The sequence below is a fragment of the Engystomops pustulosus genome, chromosome 9, assembly GCF_040894005.1.
Source record: "Engystomops pustulosus chromosome 9, aEngPut4.maternal, whole genome shotgun sequence".
Classification (NCBI taxonomy): domain Eukaryota; kingdom Metazoa; phylum Chordata; class Amphibia; order Anura; family Leptodactylidae; genus Engystomops; species Engystomops pustulosus.
In genome coordinates, this window is record NC_092419.1 from 67,855,157 (window position 1) to 67,868,495 (window position 13,339).

Here is a 13,339-nt window from a genome sequence, read left to right on the forward strand (position 1 = left end):
TTAATTTCTCTATGAGATAGTAAAAGAAGGTTCAAATTGAACAGCTGCTGTCAACGGCCATTCTAAGCTGAATGTGCCTGCTCTCGTCAGATCGCAGCAGCTTAAGGCTTGGCAAGTACCAGCATGGGAGACTGGCTGGGAATCCCAAGTTCCGTTGACCTTTTTGAACCTGAAAATTGTGTTAGTTTCTCTATGAGATAGTAAAAGAAGGTTCAAATTGAACAGCTGCTGTCAACGGCCATTCTAAGCTGAATGTGCCTGCTCTCGTCAGATCGCAGCAGCAATGCAGCTTAAGGCTTGGCAAGTACCAGCATGGGAGACTGGCTGGGAATCCCAAGTTCCGTTGACCTTTTTGAACCTGAAAATTGTGTTAGTTTCTCTATGAGATAGTAAAAGAAGGTTCAAACTGAACAGCTGCTGTCAACGGCCATTCTAAGCTGAATGTGCCTGCTCTCGTCAGATCGCAGCATCAATGCAGCTTAAGGCTTGGCAAGTACCAGCATGGGAGACTGGCTGGGAATCCCAAGTTCCGTTGACCTTTTTGAACCTGAAAATTGTGTTAGTTTCTCTATGAGATAGTAAAAGAAGGTTCAAATTGAACAGCTGCTGTCAACGGCCATTCTAAGCTGAATGTGCCTGCTCTCGTCAGATCGCAGCAGCTTAAGGCTTGGCAAGTACCAGCATGGGAGACTGGCTGGGAATCCCAAGTTCCGTTGACCTTTTTGAACCTGAAAATTGTGTTAGTTTCTCTATGAGATAGTAAAAGAAGGTTCAAATTGAACAGCTGCTGTCAACAGCCATTCTAAGCTGAATGTGCCTGCTCTCGTCAGATCGCAGCAGCAATGCAGCTTAAGGCTTGGCAAGTACCAGCATGGGAGACTGGCTGGGAATCCCAAGTTCCGTTGACCTTTTTGAACCTGAAAATTGTGTTAGTTTCTCTATGAGATAGTAAAAGAAGGTTCAAATTGAACAGCTGCTGTCAACGGCCATTCTAAGCTGAATGTGCCTGCTCTCGTCAGATCGCAGCAGCAATGCAGCTTAAGGCTTGGCAAGTACCAGCATGGGAGACTGGCTGGGAATCCCAAGTTCCGTTGACCTTTTTGAACCTGAAAATTGTGTTAGTTTCTCTATGAGATAGTAAAAGAAGGTTCAAATTGAACAGCTGCTGTCAACGGCCATTCTAAGCTGAATGTGCCTGCTCTCGTCAGATCGCAGCAGCAATGCAGCTTAAGGCTTGGCAAGTACCAGCATGGGAGACTGGCTGGGAATCCCAAGTTCTGTTGACCTTTTTGAACCTGAAAATTGTGTTAATTTCTCTATGAGATAGTAAAAGAAGGTTCAAATTGAACAGCTGCTGTCAACGGCCATTCTAAGCTGAATGTGCCTGCTCTCGTCAGATCGCAGCAGCTTAAGGCTTGGCAAGTACCAGCATGGGAGACTGGCTGGGAATCCCAAGTTCCGTTGAGCTTTTTGAACCTGAAAATTGTGTTAGTTTCTCTATGAGATAGTAAAAGAAGGTTCAAATTGACCAGCTGCTGTCAACGGCCATTCTAAGCTGAATGTGCCTGCTCTCATCAGATCGCAGCAGCAATGCAGCTTAAGGCTTGGCAAGTACCAGCATGGGAGACTGGCTGGGAATCCCAAGTTCCGTTGACCTTTTTGAACCTGAAAATTGTGTTAGTTTCTCTATGAGATAGTAAAAGAAGGTTCAAATTGAACAGCTGCTGTCAACGGCCATTCTAAGCTGAATGTGCCTGCTCTCGTCAGATCGCAGCAGCAATGCAGCTTAAGGCTTTGCAAGTACCAGCATGGGAGACTGGCTGGGAATCCCAAGTTCCGTTGACCTTTTTGAACCTGAAAATTGTGTTAGTTTCTCTATGAGATAGTAAAAGAAGGTTCAAACTGAACAGTTGCTGTCAACGGCCATTCTAAGCTGAATGTGCCTGCTCTCGTCAGATCGCAGCAGCAATGCAGCTTAAGGCTTGGCAAGTACCAGCATGGGAGACTGGCTGGGAATCCCAAGTTCCGTTGATATTTTTAACCTGAAAATTGTGTTAGTTTCTCTATGAGATAGTAAAAGAAGGTTCAAACTGAACAGCTGCTGTCAACGGCCATTCTAAGCTGAATGTGCCTGGTCTCGTCAGATCGCAGCATCAATGCAGCTTAAGGCTTGGCAAGTACCAGCATGGGAGACTGGCTGGGAATCCCAAGTTCCGTTGACCTTTTTGAACCTGAAAATTGTGTTAGTTTCTCTATGAGATAGTAAAAGAAGGTTCAAATTGAACAGCTGCTGTCAACGGCCATTCTAAGCTGAATATGCCTGCTCTCGTCAGATCGCAGCAGCTTAAGGCTTGGCAAGTACCAGCATGGGAGACTGGCTGGGAATCCCAAGTTCCGTTGACCTTTTTGAACCTGAAAATTGTGTTAGTTTCTCTATGAGATAGTAAAAGAAGGTTCAAACTGAACAGCTGCTGTCAACGGCCATTCTAAGCTGAATGTGCCTGCTCTCGTCAGATCGCAGCATCAATGCAGCTTAAGGCTTGGCAAGTACCAGCATGGGAGACTGGCTGGGAATCCCAAGTTCCGTTGACCTTTTTGAACCTGAAAATTGTGTTAGTTTCTCTATGAGATAGTAAAAGAAGGTTCAAATTGAACAGCTGCTGTCAACGGCCATTCTAAGCTGAATGTGCCTGCTCTCGTCAGATCGCAGCAGCAATGCAGCTTAAGGCTTGGCAAGTACCAGCATGGGAGACTGGCTGGGAATCCCAAGTTCCGTTGACCTTTTTGAACCTGAAAATTGTGTTAGTTTCTCTATGAGATAGTAAAAGAAGGTTCAAACTGAACAGCTGCTGTCAACGGCCATTCTAAGCTGAATGTGCCTGCTCTCGTCAGATCGCAGCATCAATGCAGCTTAAGGCTTGGCAAGTACCAGCATGGGAGACTGGCTGGGAATCCCAAGTTCCGTTGACCTTTTTGAACCTGAAAATTGTGTTAGTTTCTCTATGAGATAGTAAAAGAAGGTTCAAACTGAACAGCTGCTGTCAACGGCCATTCTAAGCTGAATGTGCCTGCTCTCGTCAGATCGCAGCATCAATGCAGCTTAAGGCTTGGCAAGTACCAGCATGGGAGACTGGCTGGGAATCCCAAGTTCCGTTGACCTTTTTGAACCTGAAAATTGTGTTAGTTTCTCTATGAGATAGTAAAAGAAGGTTCAAATTGAACAGCTGCTGTCAACGGCCATTCTAAGCTGAATATGCCTGCTCTCGTCAGATCGCAGCAGCTTAAGGCTTGGCAAGTACCAGCATGGGAGACTGGCTGGGAATCCCAAGTTCCGTTGACCTTTTTGAACCTGAAAATTGTGTTAGTTTCTCTATGAGATAGTAAAAGAAGGTTCAAACTGAACAGCTGCTGTCAACGGCCATTCTAAGCTGAATGTGCCTGCTCTCGTCAGATCGCAGCATCAATGCAGCTTAAGGCTTGGCAAGTACCAGCATGGGAGACTGGCTGGGAATCCCAAGTTCCGTTGACCTTTTTGAACCTGAAAATTGTGTTAGTTTCTCTATGAGATAGTAAAAGAAGGTTCAAATTGAACAGCTGCTGTCAACGGCCATTCTAAGCTGAATGTGCCTGCTCTCGTCAGATCGCAGCAGCAATGCAGCTTAAGGCTTGGCAAGTACCAGCATGGGAGACTGGCTGGGAATCCCAAGTTCCGTTGACCTTTTTGAACCTGAAAATTGTGTTAGTTTCTCTATGAGATAGTAAAAGAAGGTTCAAACTGAACAGCTGCTGTCAACGGCCATTCTAAGCTGAATGTGCCTGCTCTCGTCAGATCGCAGCATCAATGCAGCTTAAGGCTTGGCAAGTACCAGCATGGGAGACTGGCTGGGAATCCCAAGTTCCGTTGACCTTTTTGAACCTGAAAATTGTGTTAGTTTCTCTATGAGATAGTAAAAGAAGGTTCAAACTGAACAGCTGCTGTCAACGGCCATTCTAAGCTGAATGTGCCTGCTCTCGTCAGATCGCAGCATCAATGCAGCTTAAGGCTTGGCAAGTACCAGCATGGGAGACTGGCTGGGAATCCCAAGTTCCGTTGACCTTTTTGAACCTGAAAATTGTGTTAGTTTCTCTATGAGATAGTAAAAGAAGGTTCAAATTGAACAGCTGCTGTCAACGGCCATTCTAAGCTGAATGTGCCTGCTCTCGTCAGATCGCAGCAGCAATGCAGCTTAAGGCTTGGCAAGTACCAGCATGGGAGACTGGCTGGGAATCCCAAGTTCCGTTGACCTTTTTGAACCTGAAAATTGTGTTAGTTTCTCTATGAGATAGTAAAAGAAGGTTCAAACTGAACAGCTGCTGTCAACGGCCATTCTAAGCTGAATGTGCCTGCTCTCGTCAGATCGCAGCATCAATGCAGCTTAAGGCTTGGCAAGTACCAGCATGGGAGACTGGCTGGGAATCCCAAGTTCCGTTGACCTTTTTGAACCTGAAAATTGTGTTAGTTTCTCTATGAGATAGTAAAAGAAGGTTCAAATTGAACAGCTGCTGTCAACGGCCATTCTAAGCTGAATGTGCCTGCTCTCGTCAGATCGCAGCAGCAATGCAGCTTAAGGCTTGGCAAGTACCAGCATGGGAGACTGGCTGGGAATCCCAAGTTCCGTTGACCTTTTTGAACCTGAAAATTGTTAGTTTCTCTGTCAAAGATGGTAAAAGAAGGTTCAAATTGAACAGCTGCTGTCAACGGCCATTCTAAGCTGAATGTGCCTGCTCTCGTCAGATCGCAGCAGCATTGCAGCTTAAGGCTTGGCAAGTACCAGCATGGGAGACTGGCTGGGAATCCCAAGTTCTGTTGACCTTTTTGAACCTGAAAATTGTGTTAGTTTCTCTATGAGATAGTAAAAGAAGGTTCAAATTGAACAGCTGCTGTCAACGGCCATTCTAAGCTGAATGTGCCTGCTCTCGTCAGATCGCAGCAGCAATGCAGCTTAAGGCTTGGCAAGTACCAGCATGGGAGACTGGCTGGGAATCCCAAGTTCTGTTGACCTTTTTGAACCTGAAAATTGTGTTAGTTTCTCTATGAGATAGTAAAAGAAGGTTCAAATTGAACAGCTGCTGTCAACGGCCATTCTAAGCTGAATGTGCCTGCTCTCGTCAGATCGCAGCAGCTTAAGGCTTGGCAAGTACTAGCATGGGAGACTGGCTGGGAATCCCTAGTTCCGTTGACCTTTTTGAACCTGAAAATTGTGTTAGTTTCTCTATGAGATAGTAAAAGAAGGTTCAAATTGAACAGCTGCTGTCAACGGCCATTCTAAGCTGAATGTGCCTGCTCTCGTCAGATCGCAGCAGCAATGCAGCTTAAGGCTTGGCAAGTACCAGCATGGGAGACTGGCTGGGAATCCCAAGTTCTGTTGATCTTTTTGATCCTGAAAATTGTGTTAGTTTCTCTATGAGATAGTAAAAGAAGGTTCAAATTGAACAGCTGCCGTCAACGGCCATTCTAAGCTGAATGTGCCTGCTCTCGTCAGATCGCAGCAGCAATGCAGCTTAAGGCTTGGCAAGTACCAGCATGGGAGACTGGCTGGGAATCCCAAGTTCTGTTGACCTTTTTGAACCTGAAAATTGTGTTAATTTCTCTATGAGATAGTAAAAGAAGGTTCAAATTGAACAGCTGCTGTCAACGGCCATTCTAAGCTGAATGTGCCTGCTCTCGTCAGATCGCAGCAGCTTAAGGCTTGGCAAGTACCAGCATGGGAGACTGGCTGGGAATCCCAAGTTCCGTTGACCTTTTTGAACCTGAAAATTGTGTTAGTTTCTCTATGAGATAGTAAAAGAAGGTTCAAATTGACCAGCTGCTGTCAACGGCCATTCTAAGCTGAATGTGCCTGCTCTCATCAGATCGCAGCAGCAATGCAGCTTAAGGCTTGGCAAGTACCAGCATGGGAGACTGGCTGGGAATCCCAAGTTCCGTTGACCTTTTTGAACCTGAAAATTGTGTTAGTTTCTCTATGAGATAGTAAAAGAAGGTTCAAATTGAACAGCTGCTGTCAACGGCCATTCTAAGCTGAATGTGCCTGCTCTCGTCAGATCGCAGCAGCAATGCAGCTTAAGGCTTTGCAAGTACCAGCATGGGAGACTGGCTGGGAATCCCAAGTTCCGTTGACCTTTTTGAACCTGAAAATTGTGTTAGTTTCTCTATGAGATAGTAAAAGAAGGTTCAAACTGAACAGTTGCTGTCAACGGCCATTCTAAGCTGAATGTGCCTGCTCTCGTCAGATCGCAGCAGCAATGCAGCTTAAGGCTTGGCAAGTACCAGCATGGGAGACTGGCTGGGAATCCCAAGTTCTGTTGACCTTTTTGAACCTGAAAATTGTGTTAGTTTCTCTATGAGATAGTAAAAGAAGGTTCAAATTGAACAGCTGCTGTCAACGGCCATTCTAAGCTGAATGTGCGTGCTCTTGTCGGATCACAGCAGCGATGCGGCTTAAGGCTTGGCAAGTACCAGCATGGGAGACTGGCTGTGAATCCCAAGTTCCGTTGACCTTTTTGAACCTGAAAATTGTGTTAGTTTCTCTATGAGATAGTAAAAGAAGGTTCAAACTGAACAGCTGCTGTCAACGGCCATTCTAAGCTGAATGTGCCTGCTCTCGTCAGATCGCAGCATCAATGCAGCTTAAGGCTTGGCAAGTACCAGCATGGGAGACTGTCTGGGAATCCCAAGTTCCGTTGACCTTTTTGAACCTGAAAATTGTGTTAGTTTCTATATGAGATAGTAAAAGAAGGTTCAAATTGAACAGCTGCTGTCAACGGCCCTTCTAAGCTGAATGTGCCTGCTCTCGTCAGATCGCAGCAGCAATGCAGCTTAAGGCTTGGCAAGTACCAGCATGGGAGACTGGCTGGGAATCCCAAGTTCCGTTGAGCTTTTTGAACCTGAAAATTGTGTTAGTTTCTCTATGAGATAGTAAAAGAAAGTAGAAATTAGGCAGCTGCTGTCAACGGCCATTCTAAGCTGAATGTGCCTGCTCTCGTCAGATCGCAGCAGCAATGCAGCTTAAGGCTTGGCAAGTACCAGCATGGGAGACTGGCTGGGAATCCCAAGTTCCGTTGACCTTTCTGAACCTGAAAATTGTTAGTTTCTCTGTCAAAGATGGTAAAAGAAGGTTCAAATTGAATAGCTGCTGTCAACGGCCATTCTAAGCTGAATGTGCCTGCTCTCGTTAGATCGCAGCAGCAATGCAGCTTAAGGCTTGGCAAGTACCAGCATGGGAGACTGGCTGGGAATCCCAAGTTCTGTTGACCTTTTTGAACCTGAAAATTGTGTTAGTTTTTCTATGAGATAGTAAAAGAAGGTTCAAATTGAACAGCTGCTGTCAACGGCCATTCTAAGCTGAATGTGCCTGCTCTCGTCAGATCGCAGCAGCTTAAGGCTTGGCAAGTACCAGCATGGGAGACTGGCTGGGAATCCCAAGTTCCGTTGACCTTTTTGAACCTGAAAATTGTGTTAGTTTCTCTATGAGATAGTAAAAGAAGGTTCAAATTGAACAGCTGCTGCTAACGGCCTTTCTAAGCTGAATGTGCCTGCTCTCGTCAGTTCGCAGCAGCAATGCAGCTTAAGGCTTGGCAAGTACCAGCATGGGAGACTGGCTGGGAATCCTAAGTTCCGTTGACCTTTTTGAACCTGAAAATTGTGTTAGTTTCTCTATGAGATAGTAAAAGAAGGTTCAAATTGAACAGCTGCTGTCAACGGCCATTCTAAGCTGAATGTGCCTGCTCTCGTCAGATCGCAGCAGCAATGCAGCTTAAGGCTTGGCAAGTACCAGCATGGGAAACTGGCTGGGAATCCCAAGTTCCGTTGACCTTTTTGAACCTGAAAATTGTTAGTTTCTCTGTCAAAGATGGTAAAAGAAGGTTCAAATTGAACAGCTGCTGTCAACGGCCATTCTAAGCTGAATGTGCCTGCTCTCGTCAGATCGCAGCAGCAATGCAGCTTAAGGCTTGGCAAGTACCAGCATGGGAGACTGGCTGGGAATCCCAAGTTCTGTTGACCTTTTTGAACCTGAAAATTGTGTTAGTTTCTCTATGAGATAGTAAAAGAAGGTTCAAATTGAACAGCTGCTGTCAACGGCCATTCTAAGCTGAATGTGCCTGCTCTCGTCAGATCGCAGCAGCAATGCAGCTTAAGGCTTGGCAAGTACCAGCATGGGAGACTGGCTGGGAATCCCAAGTTCCGTTGACCTTTTTGAACCTGAAAATTGTGTTAGTTTCTCTATGAGATAGTAAAAGAAGGTTCAAATTGAACAGCTGCTGTCAACGGCCATTCTAAGCTGAATGTGCCTGCTCTCGTCAGATCGCAGTAGCAATGCAGCTTTAGGCTTGGCAAGTACCAGCATGGGAGACTGGCTGGGAATCCCAAGTTCTGTTGACCTTTTTGAACCTGAAAATTGTGTTAGTTTCTCTATGAGATAGTAAAAGAAGGTTCAAATTGAACAGCTGCTGTCAACGGCCATTCTAAGCTGAATGTGCCTGCTCTCGTCAGATCGCAGCAGCAATGCAGCTTAAGGCTTGGCAAGTACCAGCATGGGAGACTGGCTGGGAATCCCAAGTTCCGTTGACCTTTTTGAACCTGAAAATTGTGTTAGTTTCTCTATGAGATAGTAAAAGAAGGTTCAAATTGAACAGCTGCTGTCAACGGCCATTCTAAGCTGAATGTGCCTGCTCTCGTCAGATCGCAGCAGCAATGCAGCTTAAGGCTTGGCAAGTACCAGCATGGGAGACTGGCTGGGAATCCCAAGTTCCGTTGACCTTTTTGAACCTGAAAATTGTGTTAGTTTCTCTATGAGATAGTAAAAGAAGGTTCAAACTGAACAGCTGCTGTCAACGGCCATTCTAAGCTGAATGTGCCTGCTCTTGTCAGATCGCAGCAGCAATGCAGCTTTAGGCTTGGCAAGTAACAGCATGGGAGACTGGCTGGGAATCCCAAGTTCCGTTGACCTTTTTGAACCTGAAAATTGTGTTAGTTTCTCTATGAGATAGTAAAAGAAGGTTCAAATTGAACAGCTGCTGTCAACGGCCATTCTAAGCTGAATGTGCCTGCTCTCGTCAGATCGCAGCAGCAATGCAGCTTAAGGCTTGGCAAGTACCAGCATGGGAGACTGGCTGGGAATCCCAAGTTCTGTTGACCTTTTTGAACCTGAAAATTGTGTTAGTTTCTCTATGAGATAGTAAAAGAAGGTTCAAATTGAACAGCTGCTGTCAACGGCCATTCTAAGCTGAATGTGCCTGCTCTCGTCAGATCGCAGCAGCAATGCAGCTTAAGGCTTGGCAAGTACCAGCATGGGAGACTGGCTGGGAATCCCAAGTTCCGTTGACCTTTTTGAACCTGAAAATTGTGTTAGTTTCTCTATGAGATAGTAAAAGAAGGTTCAAATTGAACAGCTGCTGTCAACGGCCATTCTAAGCTGAATGTGCGTGCTCTTGTCGGATCACAGCAGCGATGCGGCTTAAGGCTTGGCAAGTACCAGCATGGGAGACTGGCTGCGAATTCCAAGTTCTGTTGACCTTTTTGAACCTGAAAATTGTGTTAGTTTCTCTAATAGATAGTAAAAGAAGGTTCAAATTGAACAGCTGCTGTCAAAGGCCATTCTAAGCTGAATGTGCCTGCTCTCGTCAGATCGCAGCAGCTTAAGGCTTGGCAAGTACCAGCATGGGAGACTGGCTGGGAATCCCAAGTTCCGTTGACCTTTTTGAACCTGAAAATTGTGTTAGTTTCTCTATGAGATAGTAAAAGAAGGTTCAAATTGAACAGCTGCTGTCAACGGCCATTCTAAGCTGAATGTGCATGCTCTCATCAGATCGCAGCAGCAATGCAGCTTAAGGCTTGGCAAGTACCAGCATGGGAGACTGGCTGGGAATCCCAAGTTCTGTTGACCTTTTTGAACCTTAAAATTGTGTTAGTTTCTCTATGAGATAGTAAAAGAAGGTTCAAATTGAACAGCTGCTGTCAACGGCCATTCTAAGCTGAATGTGCCTGCTCTCGTCAGATCGCAGCAGCAATGCAGCTTAAGGCTTGGCAAGTACCAGCATGGGAGACTGGCTGGGAATCCCAAGTTCCGTTGACCTTTTTGAACCTGAAAATTGTGTTAGTTTCTCTATGAGATAGTAAAAGAAGGTTCAAATTGAACAGCTGCTGTCAACGGCCATTCTAAGCTGAATGTGCCTGCTCTAGTCACATCGCAGCAACAATGCAGCTTAAGGCTTGGCAAGTACCAGCATGGGAGACTGGCTGGGAATCCCAAGTTCTGTTGACCTTTTTGAACCTGAAAATTGTTAGTTTCTCTGTCAAAGATGGTAAAAGAAGGTTCAAATTGAACAGCTATTGTCAACGGCCATTCTAAGCTGAATGTGCCTGCTCTCGTCAGATCGCAGCAGCAATGCAGCTTAAGGCTTGGCAAGTACCAGCATGGGAGACTGGCTGGGAATCCCAAGTTCCGTTGACCTTTTTGAACCTGAAAATTGTGTTAGTTTCTCTATGAGATAGTAAAAGAAGGTTCAAACTGAACAGCTGCTGTCAACGGCCATTCTAAGCTGAATGTGCCTGCTCTCGTCAGATCGCAGCAGCAATGCAGCTTTAGGCTTGGCAAGTAACAGCATGGGAGACTGGCTGGGAATCCCAAGTTCCGTTGACCTTTTTGAACCTGAAAATTGTGTTAGTTTCTCTATGAGATAGTAAAAGAAGGTTCAAATTGAACAGCTGCTGTCAATGGCCATTCTAAGCTGAATGTGCCTGCTCTCGTCAGATCGCAGCAGCAATGCAGCTTAAGGCTTGGCAAGTACCAGCATGGGAGACTGGCTGGGAATCCCATGTTCTGTTGACCTTTTTGAACCTGAAAATTGTGTTAGTTTCTCTATGAGATAGTAAAAGAAGGTTCAAATTGAACAGCTGCTGTCAACGGCCATTCTAAGCTGAATGTGACTGCTCTCGTCAGATCGCAGCAGCAATGCAGCTTAAGGCTTGGCAAGTACCAGCATGGGAGACTGGCTGGGAATCCCAAGTTCCGTTGACCTTTTTGAACCTGAAAATTGTGTTAGTTTCTCTATGAGATAGTAAAAGAAGGTTCAAATTGAACAGCTGCTGTCAACGGCCATTCTAAGCTGAATGTGCGTGCTCTTGTCGGATCACAGCAGCGATGCGGCTTAAGGCTTGGCAAGTACCAGCATGGGAGACTGGCTGGGAATCCCAAGTTCCGTTGACCTTTTTGAACCTGAAAATTGTGTTAGTTTCTCTATGAGATAGTAAAAGAAGGTTCAAATTGAACAGCTGCTGTCAACAGCCATTCTAAGCTGAATGTGCCTGCTCTCGTCAGATCGCAGCAGCAATGCAGCTTAAGGCTTGGCAAGTACCAGCATGGGAGACTGGCTGGGAATCCCAAGTTCTGTTGACCTTTTTGAACCTGAAAATTGTGTTAGTTTCTCATTGAGATAGTAAAAGAAGGTTCAAATTGAACAGCTGCTGTCAATGGCCATTCTAAGCTGAATGTGCCTGCTCTCGTCAGATCGCAGCAGCAATGCAGCTTAAGGCTTGGCAAGTACCAGCATGGGAGACTGGCTGGGAATCCCAAGTTCCGTTGACCTTTTTGAACCTGAAAATTGTGTTAGTTTCTCTATGAGATAGTAAAAGAAGGTTCAAATTGAACAGCTGCTGTCAACGGCCATTCTAAGCTGAATGTGCCTGCTCTCGTCAGATCGCAGCAGCAATGCAGCTTAAGGCTTGGCAAGTACCAGCATGGGAGACTGGCTGGGAATCCCAAGTTCCGTTGACCTTTTTGAACCTGAAAATTGTGTTAGTTTCTCTATGAGATAGTAAAAGAAGGTTCAAACTGAACAGCTGCTGTCAACGGCCATTCTAAGCTGAATGTGCCTGCTCTCGTCAGATCGCAGCAGCAATGCAGCTTTAGGCTTGGCAAGTAACAGCATGGGAGACTGGCTGGGAATCCCAAGTTCCGTTGACCTTTTTGAACCTGAAAATTGTGTTAGTTTCTCTATGAGATAGTAAAAGAAGGTTCAAATTGAACAGCTGCTGTCAACGGCAATTCTAAGCTGAATGTGCCTGCTCTCGTCAGATCGCAGCAGTAATGCAGCTTAAGGCTTGGCAAGTACCAGCATGGGAGACTGGCTGGGAATCCCAAGTTCTGTTGACCTTTTTGAACCTGAAAATTGTGTTAGTTTCTCTATGAGATAGTAAAAGAAGGTTCAAATTGAACAGCTGCTGTCAACGGCCATTCTAAGCTGAATGTGCCTGCTCTCGTCAGATCGCAGCAGCAATGCAGCTTAAGGCTTGGCAAGTACCAGCATGGGAGACTGGCTGGGAATCCCAAGTTCTGTTGACCTTTTTGAACCTGAAAATTGTGTTAGTTTCTCTATGAGATAGTAAAAGAAGGTTCAAATTGAACAGCTGCTGTCAACGGCCATTCTAAGCTGAATGTGCGTGCTCTTGTCGGATCACAGCAGCGATGCGGCTTAAGGCTTGGCAAGTACCAGCATGGGAGACTGGCTGTGAATCCCAAGTTCCGTTGACCTTTTTGAACCTGAAAATTGTGTTAGTTTCTCTATGAGATAGTAAAAGAAGGTTCAAACTGAACAGCTGCTGTCAACGGCCATTCTAAGCTGAATGTGCCTGCTCTCGTCAGATCGCAGCATCAATGCAGCTTAAGGCTTGGCAAGTACCAGCATGGGAGACTGGCTGGGAATCCCAAGTTCCGTTGACCTTTTTGAACCTGAAAATTGTGTTAGTTTCTCTATGAGATAGTAAAAGAAGGTTCAAATTGAACAGCTGCTGTCAACGGCCCTTCTAAGCTGAATGTGCCTGCTCTCGTCAGATCGCAGCAGCAATGCAGCTTAAGGCTTGGCAAGTACCAGCATGGGAGACTGGCTGGGAATCCCAAGTTCCGTTGAGCTTTTTGAACCTGAAAATTGTGTTAGTTTCTCTATGAGATAGTAAAAGAAAGTAGAAATTAGGCAGCTGCTGTCAACGGCCATTCTAAGCTGCATGTGCCTGCTCTCGTCAGATCGCAGCAGCAATGCAGCTTAAGGCTTGGCAAGTACCAGCATGGGAGACTGGCTGGGAATCCTAAGTTCCGTTGACCTTTTTGAACCTGAAAATTGTTAGTTTCTCTGTCAAAGATGGTAAAAGAAGGTTCAAATTGAACAGCTGCTGTCAACGGCCATTCTAAGCTGAATGTGCCTGCTCTCGTCAGATCGCAGCAGCTTAAGGCTTGGCAAGTACCAGCATGGGAGACTGGCTGGGAATCCCAAGTTCCGTTGACCTTTTTGAACCTGAAAATTGTGT

At 45.7% G+C, this 13,339-nt stretch overlaps 55 pseudogenes; all 55 read left to right on the plus strand.

Annotated features, from left to right (window-relative positions):
• The first annotated feature begins 230 nt into the window (after positions 1-230).
• Positions 231-349, plus strand: LOC140100426 (5S ribosomal RNA; annotated as a pseudogene).
• A 70-nt stretch (positions 350-419) lies between these two features.
• LOC140084330 (5S ribosomal RNA) lies at positions 420-538 on the plus strand (annotated as a pseudogene).
• Positions 539-789: 251 nt separating this feature from the next.
• Positions 790-908, plus strand: LOC140090140 (5S ribosomal RNA; annotated as a pseudogene).
• A 70-nt stretch (positions 909-978) lies between these two features.
• Positions 979-1,097, plus strand: LOC140100428 (5S ribosomal RNA; annotated as a pseudogene).
• A 70-nt stretch (positions 1,098-1,167) lies between these two features.
• Positions 1,168-1,286, plus strand: LOC140080726 (5S ribosomal RNA; annotated as a pseudogene).
• Positions 1,287-1,537: 251 nt separating this feature from the next.
• On the plus strand, positions 1,538-1,656 carry LOC140101115 (5S ribosomal RNA; annotated as a pseudogene).
• A 70-nt stretch (positions 1,657-1,726) lies between these two features.
• Positions 1,727-1,845, plus strand: LOC140092601 (5S ribosomal RNA; annotated as a pseudogene).
• Positions 1,846-1,915: 70 nt separating this feature from the next.
• Positions 1,916-2,034, plus strand: LOC140086427 (5S ribosomal RNA; annotated as a pseudogene).
• Positions 2,035-2,103: 69 nt separating this feature from the next.
• Positions 2,104-2,222, plus strand: LOC140095096 (5S ribosomal RNA; annotated as a pseudogene).
• A 251-nt stretch (positions 2,223-2,473) lies between these two features.
• On the plus strand, positions 2,474-2,592 carry LOC140084332 (5S ribosomal RNA; annotated as a pseudogene).
• A 70-nt stretch (positions 2,593-2,662) lies between these two features.
• Positions 2,663-2,781, plus strand: LOC140100429 (5S ribosomal RNA; annotated as a pseudogene).
• A 70-nt stretch (positions 2,782-2,851) lies between these two features.
• On the plus strand, positions 2,852-2,970 carry LOC140084333 (5S ribosomal RNA; annotated as a pseudogene).
• Positions 2,971-3,040: 70 nt separating this feature from the next.
• On the plus strand, positions 3,041-3,159 carry LOC140084334 (5S ribosomal RNA; annotated as a pseudogene).
• A 251-nt stretch (positions 3,160-3,410) lies between these two features.
• On the plus strand, positions 3,411-3,529 carry LOC140084335 (5S ribosomal RNA; annotated as a pseudogene).
• A 70-nt stretch (positions 3,530-3,599) lies between these two features.
• On the plus strand, positions 3,600-3,718 carry LOC140100431 (5S ribosomal RNA; annotated as a pseudogene).
• Positions 3,719-3,788: 70 nt separating this feature from the next.
• LOC140084336 (5S ribosomal RNA) lies at positions 3,789-3,907 on the plus strand (annotated as a pseudogene).
• Positions 3,908-3,977: 70 nt separating this feature from the next.
• Positions 3,978-4,096, plus strand: LOC140084337 (5S ribosomal RNA; annotated as a pseudogene).
• Positions 4,097-4,166: 70 nt separating this feature from the next.
• On the plus strand, positions 4,167-4,285 carry LOC140100432 (5S ribosomal RNA; annotated as a pseudogene).
• Positions 4,286-4,355: 70 nt separating this feature from the next.
• Positions 4,356-4,474, plus strand: LOC140084338 (5S ribosomal RNA; annotated as a pseudogene).
• A 70-nt stretch (positions 4,475-4,544) lies between these two features.
• Positions 4,545-4,663, plus strand: LOC140100433 (5S ribosomal RNA; annotated as a pseudogene).
• A 70-nt stretch (positions 4,664-4,733) lies between these two features.
• On the plus strand, positions 4,734-4,852 carry LOC140093246 (5S ribosomal RNA; annotated as a pseudogene).
• Positions 4,853-4,922: 70 nt separating this feature from the next.
• Positions 4,923-5,041, plus strand: LOC140080727 (5S ribosomal RNA; annotated as a pseudogene).
• Positions 5,042-5,292: 251 nt separating this feature from the next.
• LOC140085031 (5S ribosomal RNA) lies at positions 5,293-5,411 on the plus strand (annotated as a pseudogene).
• Positions 5,412-5,481: 70 nt separating this feature from the next.
• Positions 5,482-5,600, plus strand: LOC140080728 (5S ribosomal RNA; annotated as a pseudogene).
• Positions 5,601-5,851: 251 nt separating this feature from the next.
• On the plus strand, positions 5,852-5,970 carry LOC140101128 (5S ribosomal RNA; annotated as a pseudogene).
• A 70-nt stretch (positions 5,971-6,040) lies between these two features.
• LOC140092602 (5S ribosomal RNA) lies at positions 6,041-6,159 on the plus strand (annotated as a pseudogene).
• A 70-nt stretch (positions 6,160-6,229) lies between these two features.
• Positions 6,230-6,348, plus strand: LOC140080729 (5S ribosomal RNA; annotated as a pseudogene).
• Positions 6,349-6,607: 259 nt separating this feature from the next.
• LOC140081610 (5S ribosomal RNA) lies at positions 6,608-6,726 on the plus strand (annotated as a pseudogene).
• Positions 6,727-6,796: 70 nt separating this feature from the next.
• LOC140096019 (5S ribosomal RNA) lies at positions 6,797-6,915 on the plus strand (annotated as a pseudogene).
• Positions 6,916-6,985: 70 nt separating this feature from the next.
• On the plus strand, positions 6,986-7,104 carry LOC140100434 (5S ribosomal RNA; annotated as a pseudogene).
• A 70-nt stretch (positions 7,105-7,174) lies between these two features.
• On the plus strand, positions 7,175-7,293 carry LOC140083069 (5S ribosomal RNA; annotated as a pseudogene).
• Positions 7,294-7,733: 440 nt separating this feature from the next.
• LOC140083267 (5S ribosomal RNA) lies at positions 7,734-7,852 on the plus strand (annotated as a pseudogene).
• Positions 7,853-7,922: 70 nt separating this feature from the next.
• Positions 7,923-8,041, plus strand: LOC140080730 (5S ribosomal RNA; annotated as a pseudogene).
• A 70-nt stretch (positions 8,042-8,111) lies between these two features.
• Positions 8,112-8,230, plus strand: LOC140100435 (5S ribosomal RNA; annotated as a pseudogene).
• Positions 8,231-8,300: 70 nt separating this feature from the next.
• LOC140078676 (5S ribosomal RNA) lies at positions 8,301-8,419 on the plus strand (annotated as a pseudogene).
• A 70-nt stretch (positions 8,420-8,489) lies between these two features.
• On the plus strand, positions 8,490-8,608 carry LOC140100436 (5S ribosomal RNA; annotated as a pseudogene).
• Positions 8,609-8,678: 70 nt separating this feature from the next.
• On the plus strand, positions 8,679-8,797 carry LOC140100437 (5S ribosomal RNA; annotated as a pseudogene).
• A 70-nt stretch (positions 8,798-8,867) lies between these two features.
• LOC140098161 (5S ribosomal RNA) lies at positions 8,868-8,986 on the plus strand (annotated as a pseudogene).
• A 70-nt stretch (positions 8,987-9,056) lies between these two features.
• On the plus strand, positions 9,057-9,175 carry LOC140080731 (5S ribosomal RNA; annotated as a pseudogene).
• Positions 9,176-9,245: 70 nt separating this feature from the next.
• LOC140100438 (5S ribosomal RNA) lies at positions 9,246-9,364 on the plus strand (annotated as a pseudogene).
• Positions 9,365-9,804: 440 nt separating this feature from the next.
• LOC140087917 (5S ribosomal RNA) lies at positions 9,805-9,923 on the plus strand (annotated as a pseudogene).
• A 70-nt stretch (positions 9,924-9,993) lies between these two features.
• Positions 9,994-10,112, plus strand: LOC140100440 (5S ribosomal RNA; annotated as a pseudogene).
• Positions 10,113-10,371: 259 nt separating this feature from the next.
• LOC140100442 (5S ribosomal RNA) lies at positions 10,372-10,490 on the plus strand (annotated as a pseudogene).
• A 70-nt stretch (positions 10,491-10,560) lies between these two features.
• LOC140090729 (5S ribosomal RNA) lies at positions 10,561-10,679 on the plus strand (annotated as a pseudogene).
• Positions 10,680-10,749: 70 nt separating this feature from the next.
• Positions 10,750-10,868, plus strand: LOC140092116 (5S ribosomal RNA; annotated as a pseudogene).
• Positions 10,869-10,938: 70 nt separating this feature from the next.
• LOC140089413 (5S ribosomal RNA) lies at positions 10,939-11,057 on the plus strand (annotated as a pseudogene).
• Positions 11,058-11,316: 259 nt separating this feature from the next.
• LOC140081868 (5S ribosomal RNA) lies at positions 11,317-11,435 on the plus strand (annotated as a pseudogene).
• A 70-nt stretch (positions 11,436-11,505) lies between these two features.
• Positions 11,506-11,624, plus strand: LOC140082848 (5S ribosomal RNA; annotated as a pseudogene).
• Positions 11,625-11,694: 70 nt separating this feature from the next.
• Positions 11,695-11,813, plus strand: LOC140100443 (5S ribosomal RNA; annotated as a pseudogene).
• Positions 11,814-11,883: 70 nt separating this feature from the next.
• LOC140090730 (5S ribosomal RNA) lies at positions 11,884-12,002 on the plus strand (annotated as a pseudogene).
• Positions 12,003-12,072: 70 nt separating this feature from the next.
• LOC140083386 (5S ribosomal RNA) lies at positions 12,073-12,191 on the plus strand (annotated as a pseudogene).
• A 70-nt stretch (positions 12,192-12,261) lies between these two features.
• On the plus strand, positions 12,262-12,380 carry LOC140080732 (5S ribosomal RNA; annotated as a pseudogene).
• Positions 12,381-12,639: 259 nt separating this feature from the next.
• On the plus strand, positions 12,640-12,758 carry LOC140084339 (5S ribosomal RNA; annotated as a pseudogene).
• A 70-nt stretch (positions 12,759-12,828) lies between these two features.
• LOC140096021 (5S ribosomal RNA) lies at positions 12,829-12,947 on the plus strand (annotated as a pseudogene).
• A 70-nt stretch (positions 12,948-13,017) lies between these two features.
• Positions 13,018-13,136, plus strand: LOC140089791 (5S ribosomal RNA; annotated as a pseudogene).
• The last annotated feature ends 203 nt before the right edge of the window (positions 13,137-13,339 follow it).